The sequence below is a fragment of the Achroia grisella genome, unplaced genomic scaffold (genome assembly GCF_030625045.1).
Source record: "Achroia grisella isolate CSIRO2021 unplaced genomic scaffold, CSIRO_AGI_Agris_v1 utg918, whole genome shotgun sequence".
NCBI classification, from domain to species: Eukaryota; Metazoa; Arthropoda; class Insecta; order Lepidoptera; family Pyralidae; genus Achroia; species Achroia grisella.
The window spans coordinates 2,547,213-2,570,352 of record NW_026713067.1 but is presented as its reverse complement, the minus strand read 5'-3'; the positions used below and the strand labels follow the sequence as shown (position 1 = coordinate 2,570,352).

At 33.3% G+C, this 23,140-nt stretch overlaps 1 protein-coding gene across 1 annotated transcript in view; it reads right to left on the bottom strand.

The window, feature by feature from the left end:
* LOC131853935 (protein kinase C and casein kinase substrate in neurons protein 1) overlaps window positions 1-20,957 on the bottom strand; it is a 124,734-nt gene extending 103,777 nt beyond the window's left edge. Inside the window, exon 1 of the mRNA XM_059205024.1 lies at window positions 20,709-20,957. The gene's annotated coding sequence lies outside the window, so the exon portion shown is untranslated. The remainder of the gene's footprint in view (window positions 1-20,708) is intronic.
* Between the last annotated feature and the right edge of the window lie 2,183 nt (window positions 20,958-23,140).

The following is a 23,140-nucleotide window of genomic DNA, read 5'->3' as shown; positions in this document are numbered from 1 at the left end:
TGAAATAATTTACAACGCAGCTGGCAGTGTAATAATAAATAAGTATTATTAATACAAGTTACCGATCAGCAGTGAGATTAACAACGTACCCTATCTAGAGATAGCGCTGACGAAACCACGGGGGTTCGGCCGACCTTACCGAGGGCATTCACGGTCCGGCACTGATGCGTATCACAATCTTAGGCAGGGTTGCCAACCTTAAAACACTTACAAGATAGTGGAGGATCATAGGATATAATAAGGATACTATGGATATGATGAAAACGAGATCAGGTCAGTTAGCTCATCGTGGCAAATTCACCAGGAATTTATTCATTTATATAATTTTAATGCAGTACAAAAACAGTTGGCGGATTTAACACCATACGGTATTTTCTACCAGTCAATAATAGGTAGGACTGAGAACAATTGTTGAAAACGATATGGTTTCTAAGGGTAACCGCGTGGAGGTCAACCTGACTGACACATATTGCTAGTAATGGGATCATTACTCGACATAACTTACTTCCTTCCAATAGACTGTGGTTTTTATGGCTGATAATGGATAGTGCACCCGGTTATTCTGAATAGGCTACGGATACTATCCATTGACCCATACCAGTGAATAAAAAAAAATTCCGGAATCGAATGGCTCGAATATGCACAAGCACCTTCTTACAATGGCTGATGATGGAAAAGTGCATTTGTTTGTGCTAAATAAGCGACGGTTACCATGAGGTAAGTCGTAAACTTGTTTACTATTCCTATAAAATAAAAAATAAATTCCCCGCGTACGGTAAGCTAAGAATCTCAAATTTGCACAAACACCTTCATACGGTTGACATCCCTGATCTTAGGAATGCTAGTGAAGGGCGCGTTGTTTGCGCACACTAAACTAAAGTCCACAATAACTGTTCGCGACAAACACTCTTACAGTGCAAACGGTTAAAAAATCCGGCTTCGACAATGGACAGACAATACTACTTTTCTTATTTATTTTATAATATATAAAGACCTTTATTCATAAAGAACGACACAAATATTAATGTTATAAATGCGAATATGTATCCTTGTGTCTATGATTTTCTTTCAGTCTGTCTTATTCATTTAAATGATTTTTTGAGACAAAATATACAGGAAGATAATGAAGTAGAAATGAGGAGAATATTTTAAAGAAAGTATTACATATGAATTTGGATGATTATAAGTGCAGCGGAAGACCGAAAAAGAGATGGATGGACTGAGATGAACAGAGATGGATGATAAGGCAAGAAAGGGAGTGAATAGGATGATGATTGCAAACAGTGATGAATGGAAGAGAAAAACATTACGCCGATACCAATTTATTGGGATAAAGAAGAAGCAGATGACGAAAATATAATAGCCGAATGTATTGTGAAAATATAACAAACGGACAATATCGCATTAATATTATAAAAGCGAAAATATGTGAATAGGCGTGGTTAAATGGATGTTAGTTACTCTTTCACGCAAAAGCTACTGAACGGATTTTGATGAAACTTTACAGTAGCATAGCTTATACATTAGAATATCATATAGGCTATAAATTTGATGCGGGTGAAACTACGGGCACAGCTGGTAATAAATAAGTATGGATTGCTAACATCTTAATAAAACAGCTTGTATTAACAAAATACCAGTACAACACAAAAATAAATTTCGAATCGTGATGTACCAAAAAAACAGTAATTACACAAAAAAAAATAACGTTGGATTGAAATGAAAGTTCGGTAATAATTAAATAAAGGTCAAGTTCAAAATATATACATTTTTATGACATGACCCTCGTATCATTGGAGCTGACAGCGGCTGTGAGCATACGCCAACCGATTCAACTGAACCACAATCATTTCACATCATAATAACAGTTAAGTTTTCGTCGAACAGTTAAACTTTGCCTGTGGGCTTAAACCGTCCACCTGTTACAAGACTATCGAGAAATTGACCTGTATGTATGAGTTTAACCAAAATATTTAAATAGTAAAACCCCGGATAATTCACACAGTGCCATCTAGTTCCAAACTAAGCAGAGCTCTTATTATGAGTACTAAACAACTCATAGAAAGTATAAATGAATTTTTTTGTAAATACTTAGATAATATTCATACATAAGAGAGAAGAGGATTGTTAGTAATGTGGACTAATAACCCCAATGCTAGCAATATACCATGTCAGGTTGGCCTCCACTTGGTTCGCCCTGGAAACCATCGTGACAAATTCCTGGTGAATTTACCACTATGGGGTAACTGACCTGACCTCATTCTCATCTTATTCCCAGTCAGCTTATACCGTTAGTGCAGGCGGGTGCACCATTCCATTATCATCCATAAGAAATAGAAAATGCCCATATCAATACAAAAATCATATTGATAAGTATATATAATGCATGTATCCATGCGAGGAATCGAACCTGTGAGCATCGATGTAAGGTAGTATGCTAAACCGCAAACACAACGGCCGTCAGATCAATTAAAATTTTAAACTTGACATCTCAATAGGACCAATTAGAGAAGTAAAACAATATTTTATTATGAATGAAATGTTTTAATATAACTTGAGATCAGAATGTAGATACTGGATACCAATTAGAGGTTTGGAATACATTTCTCATTGTTTATTTATAGACTATTAGTTGTTCAAAATCAAGAAGAGTTAAATTGAACAAATAAATGTTGTTATTGATCTTTACTCTAGGTTGATGCAAGATAACGAGTAGACAGTATACACATAATAGGGTACAAGTTTCTATACTAAATTCAAAATATTAAATACAGACCGTGTCACAAGTGAATATATCGTCGGTTAAATAGAAATATGACAGTACTCAAAATGTACATAATGATTAAGACGGCGTGGTTAATTAAATTGAATTATATAAAAGGAGACAATTCTAGCTTCTAATTTTGAAAAATGTTATTATCCTATTTTATCGACGATATTTGATAGTGTAATAATTAAACTATTACTTAGGAATAAACTAACATATTAGCTAATACATCTAGGAACAAATCTTAAGTCTAATCTTATATAACAAAGACAATAAGCAAAATATATAAAAATATAGCAAGCCATGGTTCACCATAGTTCATACTAATATTATAGTTAGTCAGTCTAGTATCTTTTCACGACTAAACGGTTCCTAACGGATCTTAATGTTTAATGTTTGACGTGAATATAGTTTGCATCATGAGGAGGTCATACCTTTTATCTCACAAATCAGTAAAGATATATAAATATGTGAATAAACAACTTAGAAGATTTTGTTAAACTTTAAATTCATATAAATTTATTTTCTTATTATGTATGTATATACGATTATATAATAATAACAACTGAAGTGATACGATCATAAAATCTTCAGGAAGAACATTTTCATTCAAATAATCCTGACAATGCACCTGTAATCCTTCTGGTATTTTAGAATAGAATAGAAAATCCTGAAATAAAGTTAATTTAAACACTTTAATTTAGTTTTTTAAATCTACCGCTCGTACTAAAAGATGTCTCATCACAAAAAGAACGAGCGAGAAATTTGTGTAATGTTCTTGTATTGTTTATCGTTGTAACTTTAATTTTTTAGGTCGAAAGTGAATACCAACTAACATTAAATTATTAAGGCCAAAATATTAAATACACAATAAGAATACCATTAAATCAGTCATAGTGATTAGAGAAGTATATTAGTAAACACCGTTAGGTATGCCGCATGCTCGTTTGGCCCTATTACATAAAAAAATATAAGCTACACCAAATAAATCACGTAAATTACGCGCATATTCAATTTGTCAGGTACGAATGTCAAACATTATATGAATATCACAAATATTGGGTACGTGAAAATGCTTTTTCGTGTTTCACAAATGCTCTTAACGTTCGTAGTTAATAATGAACTTTGAATTCTTGGAATGAGTGAATTGTGTGACTGATGAAAACGGTTCTGCGTATGATATATTTTTATTTACTTACATCACAATTATGACCAAAGAAGCATAAAGTTCATATGACGATAAATAGCGTAGTCAATGCCTGACAGTCTAGGGATGAAACGCGCGTAGCTGACAGACAAATCGACTTCCATACAGTCCCTCATGGAAACCAAATATGAAAACTAAAGTCGCTGCTGCTATTACTGGTGAATTTGCCACAACTGGCTAACTGACATAACCAGCTCCTCGTCCTCCCCAAAAAAGTAGGTATATCTTGATATTCTAGCGACCCGTCCCGACTTCACACGGATGCATTACAATTTTTTTAATTTCTCGGCTTGTCCTATATCTATAACACGCATGTATTATACATATAAACATTCCTCTTGTGGAGAAAGGGGATTGTAAGTAATGTGGACTGATGATCTTATTGCTAGCAATACCGTCAGGTTGACCTCCACGCGGTTCCCCTTGGAAACCATCGTGGTAAATTCTTGCTGAATTTATCACGATGGGCTAACTGACCTGACCTTATGCTCATCTTATTATCCTCCACTGATGTCCCGCCAGCGTAAACCGTTAGCGCAAGCGGGTGCACCATTCCATTACCATCCATAAAAACCTTCCTCTTGAATCACTATATCTATTGCTGTAAACATCTAAATTCCGTTGCGTGGTTTTAAGTTCTAAGCGAACAGACAACGGCGGCGATTTTGATTTATATTATGAAAAGATGTGTAAATGATTTAGTAATCACATAGTATGTGATTACGCCAAATAACACTTAGTGCCTAAGTATGTAACATTATAGATATATACTAAAATTGACATAAGATATCACATACATATTTAGTGATATCTAAGATAATTATTTACTACAAACCGTACAATTATATGATAAGTAATGATAACAATTCTCACGTTTCAAGTCAAAAAACGTGAAAATTAAAAGCAGTAGTTGCTTTAATATTTCAGTTGTAATCTTATTCTATAATCCTTTATAAATAACAGATTAGACAACAGGTCTATGAGCATGTATGTCACTACATAGTATAAAATAAAGTCGCTGTCGCTGTCTGTCCTTCCCTATATATGCTTAAATCTTTAAAACTACGCGACGAATTTTTAATTATTTAATAATCCACCGCTGGGGTAAATCCTCACCTTCACATCTTCGGGGCACTAATGAGACTACGAAAAAATATTAGTATGGACTGCATTTACCGTAAGTTTCTTGCAATCATTAAAACCTTTATAAACATTCAGTAAACGTAATAAACTTCGTACCACCGGGGCAATAAACGTTAAGAACATCATAGCTGTTAGTAAGCAAATGACTAGGAAGACGTCTCGAATACGAAAAGATAATACTTGTATTCACTCAATAAATTGTGCATAGCAATGTACCAACGAGCAGCGTGCGTGTCACAGAGCACCGACTGTACGTAAGAACTAAATAACATGTTTGCGGGAGACCGGACTTGGGGCCCATTAAAATACCTTAAGCCCACGTACACTGGCCCTAAGCAACCGGAAACGTAATCTGTTGGTATAGGCAAAAAGTTCAAATTACTATGGAAAATTGTTGCGGGCTGGTTTGCAATCATAGACCATATCTGCTAACAGGTATAAAATTTATCCGCGGTGGAAGATCTGATATGTATACGTATTGATTGCTGGAGCCTTCAAACATCCTTGATCGGGGATAAGACGGAAGCCAATTTATGGTACGGTTAATTTAGCGTATAACTTTGTAAAATGGAATGCAATTTTCTATAGGAATGTAACATATTCGCAATTTATTTACGTACATTTTGCTCCTTACATTTTGATCTTGTTGTGATAAAATTATAATTCCTGTAGACATTCTAAGTGTTAATTGCTAGTATGGTGTAGCATCCTCACAATCGTTTTATTAAACTGGATGGTCTAGCGATTAGCACACCGCGTTACTTCCAATTGTCGCGGTTTTGATTCATCGCACTGTACAAACATATGTAGTCATCAGTATAATTGTTTGTATTGGTCTGGTTGATTTTTATGTGTATTACGCATGTATTTATTTGTTTCTATCAGTTGTTTAGTACCCATAACACAAGTTCTGCTTAGCTTGGGACTAGACCGCGCTGTGTGGATGCCCTGCGTTCTAATTATCTTTATATCACAAGGGCGGACATGCTCAATTGTATCTCTAGAAAAGCAGATAAAGTCGAGAGTGATAGCTAGTGCTAATATATGACAAATTTTCATTGATTAAGGCAAACTTACTTTCGTATTTGTAGTATTAATCAGGATTTGAATTTTTGGCACACAATATCGAGACAAGATTTTATGTTTATCATTTTTCTTTGTACTTGAAACAGCCCCAAAAAAATACTAGACTAATTTAAAACATCTCATATATGAATTTCAGATAAGTACATTATCACCGATTAACACAAGCTGTTCGCAGGCAATGTCGCAGGAAACTACTCCGTAATCATCAATATCTCCTAGACGACGTCTATTTCAGCCTAAAAATACTCGTGTAAATTCTGCAATCCTTATGAGACAACCGGGTCGGGCATCTTAATTGCCGTGTCGTTTAGTCAAATTGGGGACCCTTCAGGATGTCGACGTGAAATACAGCCTCTTTAGATGGGTGAACTTTGACATTTCAAGTATATTCCATAGCTCTATAGCCAGAATGTTATTCCTTTGTAATATAGTAATTGCATTTCAGCACGTAGGATAATAGATTGTACCAATGTACTTTAGATAAGTCACTTTATCTAACGTCACGCAGTTCACGTAGCGTTTAGTTTATATAGTCCTAATAACTAGACTTATGTTAGAGTATTCAAAATATACCAATCAAATATACAAGTTCCAACCCTACTGTGTGTTTACTCTCACCACCGATCCTGTCATCACACCCTATTCCAAACTGTCAAATCCGTACTATGGCTAGTACGGATACTTTATAAGAATTAAAATTATATCAGAATTTTGTCACATTTCTAATGTAAATAAAAGTAGAGGCAGAGCAGTTTAATACCTAAAATTATAATTAAGATTGTAAATAGAAATAGAATATGCTTTACAGTTATTTATAGATACATAAATACAATAATTTATGCGAATAAAGCTGTTAAGGTATAATTAATAAGGTTCTACTTAAGACTTAAAAGCATTAAAATTAAATAATTTAAGAATGTATAGTTAGTATATATAATAGTTTTATATATAATTTAAGAAGTTATAGTTCTTAGTAATGAGGTAAGAATGTCGATTGCATCACTTTGTCGGATTCCAATACCATTATCAGATTTCCTGCTTAGTGCTTACCATGCAGCGATAGCAAAATACAGGAAAATATACTAATAATAACTTTGCATTTGAAATCAGAGAGATACCAGTGTTATGATTACGAAAATAAATATCTGTCTATCACATTTTTACGCCTAAACAATTAATTTTTCATTCATTCATTTGGTGTAGAAGTAGATGGATTTCAGCGAATGATATATGCATATAAGGCTAAGAGAAATTCAGCGAAGCATATAATATACATTATAGGTATATAAGGCTACTATTTGTAGCTGAACCAAAACTGTAAAAGTTTGAAATATAAGGAACGAAAACGAATATAATGAAAGTTCATGTGTATGTTTGTATGAAGGGTTTATGATTTCTCAATAAGACATATAAAACTAAACTCATTATTAAAAAAATATACTAATTCTACGCAGATAAAGTCGAGTATTACCTAGTTTATAAAACGTTACGGCCAGCAAAGTGATTATTTGTCCACAGAAATAAATATTCAGCATAATTTGTCAATCAAGTGAAAATTGTTGGAAAATATGCTCTGATTATAGGTATATAAATCACAAATTCCGTGGGAAATATTTAGAAAATTGGATATTTCCGCAGCATCGGAGCAGCGGAGCGTCGGCTGCATTGCCCGGATGCTTGTATGGATAAATTCCAGAGTAGATATGGATATAATTGGCATGTCGAAATCGATTATTATAATATTTCAATAACTACTGAAGTGTATAGATTATCTTAGAATAGATATTTTATTTTATTAGAAACGTCTCTAACTAAATAGTATTTTGTTCTATTTTCTTAGCTAACAATATTAGTCTTGTATTGTGTTAAATTCCTATGATTTTGTAAATAGGCTTTTTAAGCAGAGCGCTCTTGGTGGACTGTATATATTTAGTATCTATTTATTTTATACAAACCGTACCGGCTTCGCATGACAGCAGTACAAATATTTAAACTTCTCGGCTTGTTCTATACTAAGTATAATATGTATGTATCATACATATAAACCTTCCTCTAGAATCATTATCTATTGATGAAAACTGCATTAAAATTCGTTGCGCAATTTAAACGATATAAGCGATCAGACAGAGACTGCAACTTTGTTTTATACCATGTAAAAGTAAAAAATATTGTTATAATTATACTAATGTCAAAAGAAAAACAACAGAAAGCAATTTTTTTAAATAAAAACAACAAACGTTTTGAACATTAAAGAGCTGCATCACGTAGGTTAGTGTCGGACAAATTTTCTTTTCTTACTGTTCTGTGTAAATTATACTTTTTCTATTTTTAATATACTTATTTACTTCTTTTCTTAGTAACTGTACCATTAATTTTACATTACATTGTCATTTGGCACAACTACAATTTAATTTGCATGCTCTTTTTATGGCTATAAAATTTGGATTATATATTATAGTAATTTTTAGCAAATTGTCACAATAACATTCCATCTCATTAGACAATATTCCATTAGTGCCAACTCAAGAAATCCTGTACAATATTATAATAACTTAACAATATTATATTAGATACAAAATTGCACCGGTCAGTCCGAATTTATTTTTGTTATTGTAAGATTTTATTTATTACTGTAAGAGATTGCTTTGAGCGATAAGGCCGCCTTTTGTTAGCAATTTTTTATATAAGTTATTTTTTATAAATTTTGTTTAATAAAGAGTATTATTTATATTTATAAAAACTAATACCCATATAATCAATTTACGTCTAACTGAGTTGGCAAACAAGCTGATAGCCCTTCAGAGAGTACGTACATATCTATAATTTCACTGTTATATTTCAAAACGATCTTCTTATCAGCTGAAATAGGACACGAGATGTCCAACAACAAAAACGACATCTTACAAATTCTACTTCGGAGTAAATATAATCTTTTATCACATTTTTTCAAATTATGGAATGTCTCGAAAGAAACGTTCAAAGAATTTGTACAGCCAAAACAGATTCGACAGTTATCTTTACATAGATTAGTTATGTTTACAGAGAGCGGGAGCGATTTAATTTTATACCTAACCCTACGCTCCCGCTCTCTGTTGGCTTAGACCTTTTAAACTACGCAACGAATTTCAATACAGTTTTCAGAATAGATAGAGTGATTCAAGAGGGAGGTGTATACGATATGTATAATACATGTACACCAGTGTAAAGCCGGGGCGGGTAACTAGTTATGAACAAAGTACATAGTATACAAAGTCTAAATCTATATGAAAGTTCCCTCCATAGGAGAACTTTGGTAAGTTCCTTTTTTACATTAATTAAATAGAAAATAGGTTCGAATATATGGTTCTATTAAAAAGTAAATAATCTTATCACAAAAAATAAATCCGGATGATATAAAAAAACATGCGCATCGCAAGGCTTATTGCAGAATGTAGGATGGCGCACGTCCTAATTTCTATGCGTTTCCGGAAATAGAGTGTGTTGTAAGAGCAGCGTTGGAGCGCACTTCCACAGTCATTATGGCAGCTATTTTAAGTTACCTGTTGTTGTTAACTGTAATTTTGGCAAAGGGTTTTGTGCCGCGATGGTTCAGCAGTTTAATTGCCCCATCTTCGCATGTTTGATTCTCGAACAACACATACCATCGTATTAAGTAATAAATATAGCTTTTATTGGTCTGTTTTATATTAAAATATAAAATTATTTATATCTATCTGTTGTTAAACAGTGCTGACGCAGCAATATCTATTCATTAAAATAAATAGAATTTCTAAAACAAACGTAGCCTAAGTTACTCCTTATAAGACTAGCTATCTGCGAGTAAAAGTCCTGTCAAAATCGGTCCACCCGTTTCAGAGATCAGCAAAAACAGACAGACAAACATTTTTTTTTTATTTTTATTAAGAAAAGCTGTTAATTTTATAATTACAAACAATCATTTCAATTTTCTTTATTTGTATATATTATAATCTACGTGTTTTCATCATTTAGACACCCGTACAGTCTAGCGATCCATTACACTAGTTATATAAAAAAACTCTAGCATCAGGCGGTCAGCTTTATTGCTATTTATGTTACCTAGAACAAAAAAATGGATCACTAAACTGCGAGATCGCTGTAACCGTTTTTTTTTTCGGACTACTCTAATGCTGTTGGCCGCAGCTGATCTTTACAGCTTCACCAGACGATAGAGGCGAGTGCAGATAGCATTCCAAATCTCCGGAAGGAGGGTGGAAAAGGGTATTGTTAGTAATATGGATTGAGGATCTTATTGCTAGCAATGTACCTTTCCACGCGGTTCCCCCTGGAAACCATCGTGATAAATTCTTAGTGAATTTGTCCACGTCCTCCACTGGTGCCCCGACAGCGTAAACCGTTAGCACAGACGGGTGCTACATTCCATTATCATCCATAAAAAAAACCCTCGGAAGGTCTTATGGAGCGGCTGAAAGCCAACTCCCACCTGACGGATACGACTTTAGTCTGAGGGCACCGCTTGGGGTTCGAACCTCGGCTCAGGCCGTCGTAATTTCTATCTCTGTTTGAATTGGACATGGAATCGATCGCAGGGGCGCTGTAATCGTGTAAATCTGAACTAAACAGTGGTGTCGAGGCCATTGAGCCGTTGACACACGTGGCAGTATTATGATTAACGAGCCGAGCGAATTTTCGTCACGAGCGGGGATTGAACCCAATGACGGATATATGCGGTGTTACAAAACCCAAAAGTAATCGCTACAATAACCCTCTTGTTTCAACTGACTTCAAAGAGGTTCTTAATTCAATTGTATAGCTTGTATGTTACCTCAAAACTTATTCAGCGTAAACAGATTTCGTTGATTTTCTTTATTTCAAAGCTGATGCTTCTCAAATGGTTCCATATCTTGTATAAATATCTGAACCGTACTTTTAAAGTTATCTAACTAATATTATAAACGCTAAAGTTTGTAAGTATGTGTGGTATGTAGTGTGTGGATGGATATTTGCTACTCTTTCACACAAAAACCTCGGATCAGATTTCGATGAAAATTTACAGTAATATAGCTTATACTTCAGAATAACACATATAGCTATAATAAGCAGATATTATGGAAATTGGCGAAATATAACGATAAAGCAAGTACGTGTGTGACAGACGAAGTTGCGTGGGTTAGCTAGTTCTTAATAATCAGACTGACGTCGGTTTTTCACGACCTAACAACATTATTATGAATGACAGACAAGCACGAAAAGCAACGTTTTTGCGAGTTATGTTTTCTAGCACTAATATACTATACCATAATTGCAACAAGCATTTGTATATCTGAGTATGGTTGTTTGTGTAGTATTTTCTATGAAAGTCATGTATTTATAATAACATATTCGAATATTTCTCTTAGTTGTGTACTATTACTCATAGTACAATCTTTAGGTCCTGTGAACTTGGCACACGATATTCAAAAATCGATTTTTTTTTTAGAGTTCTGACATCCTTTTGAATAGTTCTAGAGTTCTTTATAATCATTTTAAATAGTTCCGATGTTTAAATTAAAAAAAAACAAATTTTAAAAAATCGTGCGCTAAGTTCACGCAGCGCACGAAATCACGAAAATCACAAATTTCTTCGGAGTTCTAGCTTGCTTTACAATAGTTCTACAGTTCTCTATCAGTTATATCAATAGTTCTAGCTCTAGCTCTAGTTCTAGATTAAAACGAAAAAATCGATTTTTGAAGTTTCGCCGCGTCCAAATTATAATTCATATAAGAAAAGATCAATTTCCGACGCGAGTTCTAGCCGATCTGATAATAGTTCTGGGCAGCATTCTCCGAGTTCTACAGAAAAGCTTCATAACTTTTTCCTGGAAATAATTATTTTGCAAGTTATTGCAAAAAATATAAATCTACAAAAAAAAAAATACGAGTTCCAGCTGATCTGATCGGAGTTCTGGGTAGCGCTGCCTGAGTTCTATCGAAAAGTCTAGTAATTTTTCCTGTGAAATAATTACTTTCCAAATTATCGCCATTTTTAACTTTTCATGACTGACTTATAGGAGAATTTTTTTACGAGTTCTAGTCGATCTCATCGGAGTTCTGGGTAGCGCTACCTGAGTTCTATCGAAAAGTCTAGTAACTTTTTCCTGTAAAATCATTATTTTCCAAATTATCGCCATTTTTAACTTTTTAAGGCTGACTTATAGGAGATTTTTTTTTACGAGTTCTAGCTGATCTGATCGGAGTTCTGGGTAGCGCTAGAAAACTCTACGATTTTCCAAATTATCGCCATTTTTAACATGACTGACTTCAAGGAGAATTTTTTTTACGAGTTCTAGTCGATCTGATCGGAGTTCTGGGTAGCGCTACCTGAGTTCTATCGAAAAGTCTACTAACATTTTCTTGTGAAATAATTATTTTTCAAATTATCGCCATTTTTAACTTTTCATGACTGACTTATAGGAGAATTTTTTTTACGAGTTCTAGTCGATCTCATCGGAGTTCTGGGTAGCGCTACCTGAGTTCTATCGAAAAGTCTAGTAACTTTTTCCTGTAAAATCATTATTTTCCAAATTATCGCCATTTTTAACTTTTTAAGGCTGACTTATAGGAGATTTTTTTTTTTACGAGTTCTAGCTGATCTGATCGGAGTTCTAGCGCTACCTGAGTTCTATTCTAGTAACACATAATTATTTTCCAAATTATCGCCATTTTTTACTTTTCAAGACTGACTTATAGGAGAATTTTTTTTTTACGAGTTCTAGTATCTGATCGGACTGGGTAGCGCTACCTGTATCAAAAGTCTAGTAACTTTTTCCTGTGAAATAATTATTGTCCAAATTATCGCCATTTTTTACTTTTCAAGACTGACTTGTAGGAAATTTTTCTTTTGACGAGTTCTAGCCGATCTGATCGGAGTTCTGGAAAATAGCGCTACCTGAGTTCTATGAAGTCTAGTAACTTTTTTCTGTAAAATAATTATTTTCCAAATTATCGCCATTTTTTACTTTTCGAGACTGACTTGTAGGAGAATTTTTCTTTTGACGAGTTCTAGCCGATCTGATCGGAGTTCTGGATAGCGTTACCTGAGTTCTATCGAAAAGTCTAGTAACTTTTCCTGTGAAATAATTATTTTCCAAATTATCGCAATATTCCAAATATCTTTAAAAGTTCAAAATGGCGATAATTTAGAAAATAATGATTTTACAGGAAAAGTTGCTAGACTTTTCGATAGAACTCAGTTCGATAATTTGGAAAATAATAATTTCACAGGAAAAAGTTATGAAGCTTTTCTGTAGAACTCGGAGAATGCTGCCCAGAACTATTATCAGATCGGCTAGAACTCGCGTCGGATTGATCTTTTCTTATATGAATTATAATTTTTTTGTTCGTTTTAATCGCTAGAACTATTGATATAGGATAGAGAACTATAGAACTATTGTAAAGTTTTTGTGATTTTCGTGATTTCGTGCGCTGCGTGAACTTAGCTTTTTTTAAAATTTGTTTTTTTTTTAATTGATTATAAAGAACTCTAGAACTCAGAACTTTATAAGATAAGACCTGTAGCACTGCGACCTACATGGATCTATTATGCTCGCCCTTTTTCAAAGTCCGCTACTTAGTCCCGTCAGGTAGAATTGAAGGACCTACTCTTAGGAGCGAAGATTTTTATCTCTTCAGGACATAGTGTTTACTTTCCAAAGGAGATATTTCGTTTATGCATCTTAATGCAAATAAATTCTTATCTTTTTATTTAATATACCGTTTAGTCAATTAATTAAATTTATTTTACTTACCGCGACTTTCATTAACTTAATAGAACACAATCATTTTATACATCATTAAGTAATGGTACGGTCCTTGTAGAAATCATTAGTCGGTCATTAGTCAATTTGAAACGACATTTTATAATACCCCAAATAACGTAAACCACGTAATTATTATTGCTTAATAATTACCGGTTATAAAAAGTAATTATACTGTCACGATTAATACAAGCATTACCAGATTACATTTCATTTTGAGGAATCGATGTGATTCCTGAAAATCATTATTTCATCGATAACAAAACAAAAGTTGCCGTGGAGTCTTCATTGTTTTTCATTCCCGGAACGAGAGCAATAATTGCCCAATTTTACTCTTAACAATGTAAGATAAATGAGATCTTTATCCTGTAACTGTAACTGCAACCGTTACCCATATACATTATATATCACCTATACCGTTACCATTCCACAGGACTAAAGTGTCATCCCTCCATACCCCCTAATTTGTTTGTTATCTCACCCTTCGACCGAAACTTCTTAACTGTAAAAATATATGTAACGTATAACCAAAGCGTGAAATACATGATTGTAGTAAACTATGAACAAATTTTTCTTTTTTTATAATCTCAAGACAATTCACACAGCGCCACGTAGACCCAAGTTAAGCTAGCTAAAGCTTGTGTTATGGGTATTAGACAACTGATATAAATATATAGATTTTTTTTTTCGTAAATACATACATATTATACCTATAAAACACCCAGACCGACACAAACAATCATACTCATGAATACAAATGTTTGTGCCGTGCGAAGAATCGTACCCGCGACCATCGGACGTAAAGCGGTGTGCTAAACCACTAGACCACCGAGGTCGTCAAACTTATTACAAACATCATTAATCTCATATAATGAAAGGTTCATCCTTATTTAATACTTAAATTTATTGCAAAGATATTATAGACTTCACAATTTTGGAATATAACTATAATAAATTGACCCTTTTCCAGAAGATCTATCGTCTATCGTGTCTGACTGTACGATAGTACAGAATGATAACCTTGGACAATTAACACAACGCCATCTAGTTCCACGGTAAGCTGAGCTTGTGTTATGGTTACTAGACAATTGATAGAAATACTTAATTTGTTTTGGGTGTAAATACAAACATAATATACATAGAAAACACCCAGACCGATACAAACAATCATAATCATGAATACATATTTGCAGCGTGCGAGGAATCTAACCCCCGACCATCGGAACTAAAGCGGTGTGCTAAACCGCTAAACCGTAGAAGCCGTTTGGAATATATGTATAATGGAGTACGTAATTAAATATAAACATGATAACATTCTCCTGCGACAGTCAAGCAAACAAACATGTTAAATGTCGCATTAGAATTAAGCGTTATCAGTTGGTACGTGTATTGGAGTATTATTAAGACAAACGTAGGCCCGATGGAATTATAGCAAACACAGCTTGTGTCACTGCTGGCGTTAGTTGCAAATATTTTTTATAATTCTTGACAAACGTCCAACGTCCGTTCACGATTGCGCATATATTGATGATGCATTTTACAGACGTCATATAATACATGTATCTTAATTCTAATAATATTATAAACGCGAGAGTTTGTGAGTGTGGATGTTTGTTACTCTTTCACGCAAAAACTATAGAACGGATTTTGATGAAACTTTATGGTAATATAGCTTATGCATTACAATAACATATAGGGTATATTTTTATTGTAACTTAACGCGAGTGAAACCGCGGGCACTACTAGTAATAATATCTCAAGACAAGCTAAGCAGAGCTTGTGTCCTGGACAACTAATATAAATACATTGATACGTTTTTTGTAAATACATACGTAATATACATAGAAAACACCCAGACTTATACAAAGAATCATACTCATGAATACAAATGTTTGTATCGTGTGAGGAATCGAACCCGCGACCATCAGAAGCAAGTCGGTGGGCTATACCGCTAGACCACCAAATACATAAGTATTTTTTTTTATCGTAAATACATACATCTTATACATAGAAAACACCAGACCTATACAAAGAATCATACTTATGAATACAAATATGTGACTTTGTATGTGTGACGCGAACCCGCGATCATCAGAAGCAAGTCGTTAGGCTAAACCGCTAGACCATCAGTAAAGGATGAAGGAAGGTGAGTATTAGGTCAATTAATTAGCCCATCATGGCAAATTCACCAGAAATTTAACTTAATAGTTTACAAGGGGAACCGCGTGAAGGTCAATCTTACATTGTACATTGCTAGCAATGGGGTTTAATAATATACATTACTAACAATCCCCTTCCCTCGATCAGGCATATGTTAATGCTATATCAGCGACTAGAGCTCGTCACGTTTCCGAGCGACTTGGCATACCCTATTCCCAAATTCCATTAACACAGCGAAAGGTAGATTAGATAGAGAATTCCCTTGTGAAAAGGAAAATGAAAAGATTACTGTAAGGAATACGGTTCGGGGCCCAATTATTGTGGGCTTGTGTTAATGGATTATATGATAAACTAAATTACCAGTATTTGTTTGTATGGTTGTAATGGTAAGCAAGGTAGATATATACTTTATTTGCAGTACAATAAAGAAGAGGTACAAACAATAATCAAAGGACACATGTACCGTTACAATAAGGCTGAAACCATGCTCATCCTATCATCTTCCACTGGTGCCATACCAGCGTATACCATTAAGCACAGCCGTGTGTACCAATTCTCGTAAAAACATAGTTTCTATACGTGAATTAATTAAATCGATTAAGTATTTTCTGAGTACATGAATTATAAACAAAAATCTAAACTTTCATCTGTATAATATTAGTTCAGACAAGTAGGTCATAATAATAATATCTCAGGACAATTCACACAGCGCCATCTAGGTTCAAGATAAGCACAGCTTGTTTTATGGGTACTAGACAACTATATTAAACTATATTAAATAAATAGATATTTTTTTTAAATACAAACATAATATACATATACCAGACCGATAAAAACAATCATACATAAATACAAATGTTAGCATCGTACGAGGAATCGAATCTGCGATCATTTGAAGTAAGGCGTTGTGCTAAATCGCTAGACCACACCAAAGCCGTGGATGTATATCTGTATATATTTTTTATATACATAGATATAAAGATGAGTTGATATAATTAAAATAATGAGCTTCCTAAATATATTTTTACAGTAAAGTGCCTCTAATTACGAAGCTAGGTTAGATAAAAAAGTTTTCGAGGTGTAAATTTATGAATTGAAGATGGACGAGTGCCAATTAGGTTACGTCTGATGGCGGTCAATAGACTGAATGTTGATACAAACGGAGATTGAACGCATACCCCGTCTGACAGCGTGTTAATGGAGCGCACGTTCGAGTCCTGGTGAAGGACGGATCTTATAACATCACGTGACGTCATAGCGCAACCGGAATACTGCTTCTTCAGACGGCCGCGGTGGTCTAGCGGTTTAGCACACAGCTTTACTTCTGATGGTCGCGAGTTCGATTCCTCGCACGGTGCAAACATTTGTATTCATGAGTATGATTGTTTGTATCGGTTTGGGTGTATTCTATTTATATTATGTATGTATTTACAAAAAAAAAAGTATACGTATCAGTTGTCTAGTACCCACAACATAAGCTCTGCGTACCGTGGAACTGGATGGCGCCTCGTAATTGTTTAGGGTTATTTATTTATTATTATTATTTATTATTTTGACGGGGTTAAAATTGCAATATCAATTTCAAGATCATAGTTTTATATTATTCATTCATATGTATGTAGACTAACATACCTACTAGCCTGAAATAAATAAGTTGCTGAAAAACATCACGTTATTACTGGACACCCACTATGGCCGATTAATGTAAACACAATCTATTGCTAAAATTATCATCTAATTTGATAAGGTCTGGGATATTGGGAGGATCTGGGTATTTTGTACATTAAAAAAAAAATGTAGGTATTCCTTAATTCCCAGTATAAGCTCTGCTAAATTTGGAAGTATAAGGCGCTATGTGAATTGTCTCTAGCGATTATTATGTATCGTAAATACTCCCAAGGCACCCTTAAAACGTTTAAACACTTTTTACGCTTATTATCCATCTTACTATTTAGAATATTGCAAATATTCTCATAAATAATCAGCAAAACTATCTTATCTTTATCAATGAGAATTGAAGCCTACTTATAACAGATTATTGGATATTTTTGTATGAACTTGATTATATGCTTCCAGTGTTTAGTTTTAACTAATAACAATATTTAAATTATATGAATGAATGTGTCATATTATTTATTTATTTTTTCATTTATTTTAACACATACAATTATTAAAAGAACTTATATTAATGAATAATACATTATTACTAAAAAACAAGATATTGAGTATCGAAAATTAGTTTAACAGTAGTCAGTTAGAAAAACAAATATCCTAAATGTTAAATTAAACCTTGAATATTGCTTACCAAGTTGTTTACAGATGAGACGAGTATGTATATGTGTATATATTACAAACAAAATACTTAAGTGCTAATTATAGGCATTGCATAAAGACCTTGTGTGTGGGTGTGTAGGACACAGATTGATGTAGTAATGTAATTGAACAGTTGGAACTTGGGAGTGTTATCTCTGTTGGAATAATAATAATAGAAATGTATTTTAATAGCAAACATTGAGTATGATTATCTGTAATGATTTGTCTAAGTGTTTTCTGTGTGTATATTATGTATCTTTGTGTATATTTTTTTATACCACATTGGTGGGAAACAAGCAGACAGCCCATCTGGCGGTTAACAGTTACCGCAGGCTATGGACGCCTGAAACACCGGGGGTGTCACATGCGCGTTGCCAACCTTAAATATCAGTTCTCTAATATATAACAGGATCTGTTCAGTTTGGGACTACATGGCACTGTGTGAATTGTCCAAGGATATTATTATCACTATTGAAATGTATAACTTATTTTAATTATGTTGTGAATTAAACTTATGTAAGCTTGCGGGGAATGGGACTGTTAGGAATGGGAGAGACGTCTTGCTAATTTGTCACATCAGGTTGACCTACATTGGATCTCACCAGAATCCACCATGGCAAACACCTGTTGAATTCCTCATGATAGCCTAACTTACCTGACTTCCTGCTCCTCATATCATCGTTTACTCATATAATATAAGTAGATGATATGATAAGTATATCTCGCAGTGGAGGATAATAAGATGAGCATGAGGTTAGGTCAGGTAGCCCAACATGACAAATACACCAGGATTTTATAACAATGGTATCCAGGGGGTAACCATTGAGGGCAACATGACATGATGTTAAACCTGATGTTAAACAATTGTTATAACTCGATTTTATGATATCCATGGCTGCTATTTATGTCTATAGGTATCACTTATTGTCTATGATTGCCATTGCAAGTACATGAAAAAATTGTCTAACGGAAAATATATTTATCACATATACTAATACACACTCAGTTAATCACTTTGATAGTGGTAATATAAATCTATATTTATACATGTTCAGTCACTTGGTTATAAATAATTACGAAATAATTGTTAAATATAGAATAACCTCCATCTGTTACTATTTAATTAACTCATAATAGTATGACTAAATAAGTCTAATTATTAATATTTCAAATAAGAAAAGTGTAGAATTGAGAGTGATTAAAAGAATCAGAGAAGATCTTTACCCAGCTACTGGGGTAACTTAAGATTAATAATAAAGAAAAATAGTGAATGTTTATGCTTCTTTAACTATTTCACTAATCATTAATTGGCATATACATATAAAATAGTATTCCATGTTCATTTCAGACTTAGAATGACATTAATGACTATGTTTAGCCCAATCTATTATGGTCTCGCAGACAAAGTTGCAGACTATACATATAAATTTTGTGTAGTGTAGATCTCTTATACATAAAAGTACACAAAATAAATTGTTGCAATATTTATAACGAAAGGCTAAATCCATGAGGAAACATCCTCTTAAATAATTAATTTAGTTAAATGACTGTTATCTAAATTATATCACATTATTTTACAGTTTCATAATAAGCCTGAATGTTATTTATATAACCTGACACTACAGTTTTTAAGTATTTGATATGATAACTGTATATTACTGGATAAACACAAGTATGTTCACATTTAGATAAAATTATATAATCTAATCTGCATTTTCCAATATAAATAATTAAACAAAACAATTTATTTACTGTGTAAAATGAGTTAATATACCTACATAATCGGTTATACGTAATTTCACTTTCCTTACGTTTACACTTACATAGCTTGATTGGACTATTGGTGTAAGAAAAGAAACTACACATTACTTATAAATTGGCCGCTATAAAGTGAGTAATAGCATGTAAATAGCTCTCACTCAAATTTCTCGTATAAAAAAGCTTTTTATTTAGTAAATAGAGCATAAAATTGAATTGCGCACTGGATTCTGGTTCTTAGCGAGAGCTGAGAATATATGTAAAAATTTGTATTATACATTGAAAACCCGGTAACCAGACTCGCGTGGAGAGCTTTTCAATGTCACGATGCAAAAGAATTTTATCAGAATCTGTACAATCTGTCGTAATCTGCCGTTATCTCGGTACGAGGAAACCCGGCCGCTCGGCGACATAACACGCTACACAGCGTTCGTGGCAATAAAACCAGTCCCGCAAACACATTGCAGAAAATATAAAACATAAATAGCCAACAACTCACCTGTAGTTCACAACAATTAAATAAACACCAAAACCGTAATCCAATAGATTTTAACACAGAGCCTATTACTAGAAGGACACAACAAACATTTCGATATCCGTTAACACCGATTTAGTCACTAACACTAATTCACAATAAAATGTATTTACGTATTTTTAAAATTCACTTTTAAAAACCGATTATTAATCTTGATTTATTTCAACACTAAAATTCGGCAACGAAACGACTAACGATGTTTTCCATCACAAACATCGGCCATAACTAAAAATGTTGCCACAGTGCAGAAGTCACGTTATTTTCGATTCACGTGTATTTTTATTACCAACATTCTTTTCAATTTACCCAAAAGCTTAGTTAAATGTATTATAATACAAATTATAATTAACGAAAGGACTATAATTTTTTGTAAGAATACGAATAATTAGTTCTTTATGTTCGTTTCTTAATATAAAAGATTTAGAGTACATCAGCCTGTTCCATTACATTATATTTGTAATAACAATTAGACTCACATTAAAGTTGATTATGAACAAGTTTCTCAGTTATCATTTAAAAAATTCGAAACAATTGTAATAGTTCTATTTCGTTCTAAGTAATACGTAAATAAATTATATTCATAAAAAAATTGGCAGCTGTTATAGCAAGAATACGTTATTTATTTATTTGAACACTTTATTGCACCATGTTAATAAACAAAAAATATTAATATAATATATTATATGTGATACATACTATGGTAAGATACACAAATATCACGGTTGAAACAGAATATATAGACCATATAACAGCTTACAACGCCATGGATCATAAAATATACAGTGCACAATCTAACTATAATTTAAGAACTATCTTAATCTTTTCTTACTAAAATGATTTAACATGCTGATTCAAACGTTATAACATATTACAGAGTTTAATGAAATAAAATTGTCAAAATATGCCAAGAAAGAGGTATTATTTTAATACTTGCAATACTGTACCTTGGACTGTCAAGCCCAACGTTCGGATAAGTTTAGCAATATAATTGTATCGTATGATCAGTTCAGAAACAAAAATATATTACTTTACTCATTCAATTTGAAAAACCTGAAGCTTAATAATTAAACATTATAGATATAATTAAGACCCCAATTTTTGTAGTCCATTAGTCGTAATATTATTATTTTAAGGATAAGTTCCGTTCGAATACACTATACAGTACAGATATTCCAATATCTGAACGAATATGGTTTGAATAAACTTTGATTATTTATCTTAGGGATGAATGATATTAGAAAAACATTACTAATGATATGGCTGTATTATACATATCGGATGAAAAATATCGTAGAAAACATTTTATGATATCGATGACTCCACATAGTTATCTTGACATAGATGTAAAAATAACGGTTTTTGCAGTACACATTAATGTTTAATGGTCTCTAATTTAATTTAATTGCCGTCGTTTATGTAATATTATGTTATCTGTGTTACTAGTTATCAAAGAGTAAATTAAACAGTCTTGCGCTTAATAATTTGCGACTGGGATCACTTTATTCAGTTCGCAGCTGTCTTACGAATACTACTATATTGTGTCGTTTCTTTAGCAAGAGTTAAGTTAAACGAACAAAAGAGCAACTGATCTACGAACTGGTTCACATTGAACATATTTGGAAGAATTCTTCAAAACTTGTTCGTTTACGAAGTACACAAGCTTACAATTAATTAAATTAATAGCTAAGCATTTTTTCTTAAGGCGTAGAGTTAATTTCATTTCCTTAACATTAGGCAAGTATATACTTGCAATATGCACTTTTTATCAACGGTATGATTTACTGACTAAAATATTTCAAAACTCACCACGTTGCTGGTACTACATTGTGTTAGGTAGATTCCATACTGTCCCATCTGCAAACCATCGGAAGTAATTTCATCACGATGCACCATGGATTAACTGACCTAGTCATGCTCATCCTACACTGATGCCCAGTCAAAGTATAGTGTTAGGTGGGAGCATAATTCCATTTACCGTTTTTTTTAAAGCAGTTGGCCGCTACTGGCTTTCCAGCTTCACTAAATGATTGGGGCGAGTGCAGATACCAAATCAAATTGGCGGGACTTCTAGAGCGGCTGAAGGCCAACTCCTACATAACTGATTTGATTTTTAATCTGAATCGGGCACCGCAAGGGGTTGGAACTTCGGGTCAGGCAGTTGTAATTTCGATCGCCAGGGATCAAAAACGGCCGTTTCAATTGGACAGGGGATCAATCGAAGGGGGCATTATCACACAGTAAAAAAAGTGTTAGCTTCTGTACATAGATAACGTTGTGGCAAAGTAAATACTATTCCAATTTTGACGTCGCGACGTCGGTTTGAAAGGTTGGAATATAACCGGCACAGTTAGTTTCAAGAATATTAAGAAATAAAATGCCATTTATATATAGAATAT